Raw genomic sequence first — 5,450 nt, forward strand, 5'->3', positions numbered from 1 at the left:
AGGATTAGTCTGTACCGAAAAAAATACACAAATTTTTTTATGTTGAAATCAATAAATTTGTATAGAAGTCGCCCAAAGCGCTCAAAGTTTTCCTTGCATAGTATATGAGGAAAAAAAACTTTTCGTAGAAATGGTATACAATTCTTAAAAATCAATAATTTTCGATCGGATAACTCTGCTTCTCTTCAAGAGATTCCCAATAATAATACCCAATTATTTATTTAACCATTTTTTTACATGAGCTATATTTTATGGGTCCGCCAAAACCCCAGAAAATGCAATGGGCGGGTAAATAAAAAATCTTCAGTATTAAAAAATGGTTAATTAAGCAATGCGGTGTTGTTTTTGGAATTCTCCTGAAGAGAGTCAGACCTTTCTGATCGAAAAATATTGACTTTCAATAATTCAATACCATTTCGACGAAAAATTGATTTTTTTCCATTAAAAATATATGGAAAACTTTGAGCGCTTTGAGCGATTTCAAAATAAAAAAATAGGGGTATATTTTTTCGATATAGAAATTTCGAAATCACTTAATTTGTACCACCCTAATTTACAGTCATGTTGAAAATAATATGGACACTACATTTTGGCCAGGTTCGCTATTTTTCTTTTGAATGTGCAATGTGTATTATTATTATTACTTTTTTTTATAAAAATACAGCTCAATATATAACAAAACGGGTACAATAGATCTTAAGTTCGCAGTGCTGTATCCCCAACAATAATCTAACAAAAACCATGTAAGTCGAAATATGTAACTTCGTAGAAAAATTAGAAAAATTCAACAAAATTTTACAACAAACACAAACCTTTTACGAAGAGTTTTTAGAAAATATCTACTAGGTAGGTATGCAATTTTATAGCCTATCAAATTCTAGCTTAACAAAGTTATTTTTTTTTGCGAATAGTGTTCTTATTTTCCTCCACACAAAAAGAGTAGTCGAAGAAAATTGCGCCCGAAAAAAATTATCAAAAATCAACGCGATTTCTTAGCCTCATGAAACTTCCAATTACTTAAGCTAGAATTTAATGGGCTATAAAACTGCATACCTAGATTTGTCTCTAAAGATTCTTAATAAAAAGTTTGTTGTTGTTGTAAAATTTTGTTGAATTTTTGTACAAAGTTTGAATTTTGGACTTATATGGTGTTTGTTAGAAAATGAACTGTATTTTTATAAAAAAATAATGGACACTAAACAAACAAAAGAAGAATAACCAGAAATGGTCAAAATGTCGTGTCCCTATTTTTTTTACATGACTATATTGACACCTGAGTGGAAGATCAACCTATCTCGGCAGCTACACTGGCAATCAAAATTGAGTGCATGGCGTTTTTTGTTTAATATTTGCAATGCTTTTCAAATTAAATTTTATATCTATTTTTTTATGAAAATATGGTTCATGCTTTAGTGAAGCGCGCACTGGCATATGGGGACCGAATTTTACTGTGATCGCCAGTGCTGCACTGGCAGGCAACGAGTTAAGCGACTAACCGCCAACATGTTCAGAATTCGCTATAGTAGAGGCAGGGACTTGTAACTGTCAATATATACATATATATTCCGAAGGTTTTCATGCTCAAAACTGCTTCTTTATATTTGTATCTATGAAGCATTTTCGTATGGAACAAGTTTTTTCAGGGTATTTGGGGGAGGTTCCTTATATCGAGGTTTCACAGTACATGTATCTGTATCTGTAGCTCTAAAACCATCTTCCTATCCAATGTTTGAAGTTTTATTAGGTATTTTTAAGATGTTATTTATAAAATCGAATAAGAATTAAACAAAAAACAGTTCATTACATATTTTGTCCTCTTGACAAATAAAATATTGTTTTGCGCTCTTGGCAAATAACTTAAAAAGAGTTCGGGGAAAATTTCCAACAGGCAACCACACCTTGGAAAATAGGAGATAATAGGGAGGTAGAGCGGGCCGCCCACATTCCAAAACTGAGAAAAAACCACCCTCCGGGGGCTTATGCATAGTTTTTAATTAATTTGTTTTTAAAACTCCTTTCGGTGGCGTTAGGGCGGCCTTTGGTTGTGCTTCAAAAAATAACCCCACTTTGATTCAGTTAAAGAAATCCTTCACCTATATCGTACAGTTTTTTAACTATCCTTTTTCGCTAGATTCGCCTTAAGCTGCTATCGTTGTTGTCTAAGAACAAACGTAAATGAGAGCAATTTGGTAATTCAGTAAACGTTGTCGCACAAACCATCTACCGTTATGTGAAAAATTTGTACTTCGCAGGAGGGCACTCATAATTATTTAGCTTGTTTGAATTTAAAATCTTTAAAGCTAAATGTGCAACGTCTGGTGTCTAAATCAGCTAAGCAAATTGCAATTCAATATTTTTAGCGCCACTTGTTTAATGGGACACCGCTCGTTTCCTTCTTTCTTGACTTTGTTTACCCGAAACAATCATAAAGCGACTTACATATGTATGTGCATCCATACATGTGTACATATGAGCCGAAACCACCCATGTAAATTTGTGCATTTGTACTTACGAATTGTATCCACAATCCAATACATTAGCAGTGCTCTAATTTTTTACATTTATTTAGTGTCAGTTGGAAAAATTATGAATTTTATTTTGCATTAAGACAATTGGGTGGTTCACAAGGTGTCACAAGTGTCGTATTATCGTATGTCGTAAAGTTTTTAAGTGTTTAGAGGACTTGAAGAAACCACAACCAACCATTTTTTAACGGTGTGAAATTTCATAGTACGACTTTTATGGTAGCTTGCGTATCCCTTAAATAAAGTTTACGTCATACATGAATACGACAGTATACAACACCTTTTGAACTCCCTAAAATTAGAATACTTAGGACAAAAGTACAGTAACAGCAAAGTTATTTCAGAGTTACATACATAAAAAAGTTGGTATTTGAAAATACAAAAGGCACATTAATAAGAACACCCCTTACATGGAGTTCACACACTTTTAACTACATACATACAAGTATTTGTATGTATCAGATTTCTGTTTTGTTTTGTAAATAGCGCGGCGTTGCACTATATTGTTTTGATCCACGTCTACACGAGCGGCGCGCGGGCTGACGAATCAGCTAATAGTCCATAAGAATAATACCTTAAATCGTTGACTGCGCAATAAATTCAATTTCCTATAATGTAAATAAAAGCATAGATATGAAAAATAAAAATATTTACGAATTTACATACATACATGCACAAATATGTACTTTAACCCTAACCAACATTGTTTTCGAAACTGAGTTCTTCGGAAAATTTTATGGGATATATTAAAATGCATCCTAACTAAAAATTGTAAAGTGCTAGTGGGAATAATGTGGCATGTGGGATTAATTTTGTCAGTAGTAGACCATCCGCTGCTTTCTTCTTCTAACTGCTACATACTTATTTTCCACTCAAAAAAAAATTAAAAAACATTTAGTAATCGTAAAAACAATAGTTGAGTTACAACGACTTTGAAACCTCGGGAGAAGCGCTGATTCAAGGTATGATATATGCACCATGGTCTAATCTGCACTATTTGCTTGGCCAAAAGGAGACACTTTTCTGAAATATTTACAATGGAAAGCGTCTAAATGCCTCCGACATTTAAAAACATTACATCAAAGCATGAAAAAATCGTCATTATTATTTCAAACTTTATAATCAAAATATTTAGAAAATTTTTGGTTATGCAGTGAAGTGCAAGTTTGAAGTCGCTCAAAATTCATGTTGATTTTTGATAATAAGTATTGTTTCTGATGACGGCGTTGTGCATTTTCTTGGATATGAAAAAATTCTTGAACAAACATGANAAAAAAAAATATTCCGACGAGTTGATGACCTTCTCCTTTTTTGAAGTCGGTTAAAAATTAGGTATTATTATGTGTCTATTAATGTTAATAATTGTCTTTTCTTGATTGCCCCACTTTATTAAAATATTGTGAAAGTTATTTATTACCACATAGCCATATTAGCTTATCGATTGATAGTTGATATCTCGATCGAGAATTTAGTCGATTTCTTACAGAAACGCACTTCTGATCCTGGTAGAGATCTGATTCTTAAAGAGATCTGATCGTGTTAGAGAGATTTTTCAAGATCTAATCGGTTTCAGTTCCCGCGTTAATTTGGCATCACAGCCTCTCTTTGGTATCACTGACTAAGCAAGGTTTAAATAAACAGATTTTCCGGTTGGAGAATTATGTTAGAATTTGATAAGAGAATGATTAGAAAAACACTAGACATTAAAAACCAATTAGAATGGAACGTTAGAATACGCTTAGATATCTAACCCTTTTCCCGATATGAAAACTTAGTTCCCTGTTTGTAGAGAATGCTATAATTCTCGAGAGTTTATCTAATCGTCTTCTAACCTTCTACCTTAGAGAAACATATTAGAACTCGAATCGGGTAGGTTCTCTAACCTAAATGTTTCAAGTTTGCTTTCCTTGATTTTGATCTTTTCGTTGCAATGAAGTAAAGAACCCAAAATCTGGATTCAATAGACGCATGTGAAAGCAAATAGAAAACACAAAACAAATGGAGAAAAAATTGCTTTCCAGAAATTGACTCGTGTAAAATCCGGACTTACTTTTTGTACGTTCTTTTTACTTTTGATACCAAAAATCGACGGCTGAGTGGAAGATCGACCCATCGCGTCAGCCGGTTCGAAAACGCACCATCTCAGAAAAATTTTCAAGAACGCCCCATCTCAGAATTTGATTGAAACCTTCTTTCTCAGACTTTGATTGCAGAGCGCCCTATTGCAGAATCGACTCAAAAACGACCTATATCTGCTGCCGTTTCAAAAACGCTCTATATGAACATATTTTCAATATATCTTCAGTTGAAATAGGGCGTTTTTGAAACAAATTCTGATATAGAGCGTGTTCGAACCGGCTGTCACTAGTACATAATGCATGAAACCGTCATTTTGACAAGAAGTTCGTCAAGTCAACAAAGTCGGAGAGAAGTTCGAAACCAAACATCTTTCGAGCTTCCTAAGTTTTTTCTGATTTTTGGTTGCGGCCATTTGGCTGTCGCTATCGTTACGATTGCCGTAATCCTCTGGTATTTATACAAGAATCATGAAAAGAGTTCCGTTATCGTTTGGCATTCACGCACTCAGAAGCGCTGTCGCCGTTCCACGCTAACTGCTCAGCTGTTTCTGTTGGTCGCTCTCATTGTATGTATAATCATGGAAATTTCAAACCAGCATATTATATTATATAGTTAACAGCATTAAAGTCTGTACGAATGAAATACTAAAAGCACAAACATATACATAAATAAATATAAAGCATAATAAACAATTTTGCGATGGTGAATGGTAGATAGCGGATGCAAAAGCAAAGCGAAAAAAAATAAATAAAACATCGCTCACGATTTGGCAAATATGTATGTATGTATATACCTGTGCATAAGCATTTACATATCTATTCCATATTATGTCGTATATTAAATTTT

The sequence above is a fragment of the Rhagoletis zephyria genome, unplaced genomic scaffold, assembly GCF_001687245.7.
Source record: "Rhagoletis zephyria isolate East Lansing unplaced genomic scaffold, Rhagoletis_zephyria_1.1 Rzeph_scaffold_11551, whole genome shotgun sequence".
Taxonomy (NCBI): domain Eukaryota; kingdom Metazoa; phylum Arthropoda; class Insecta; order Diptera; family Tephritidae; genus Rhagoletis; species Rhagoletis zephyria.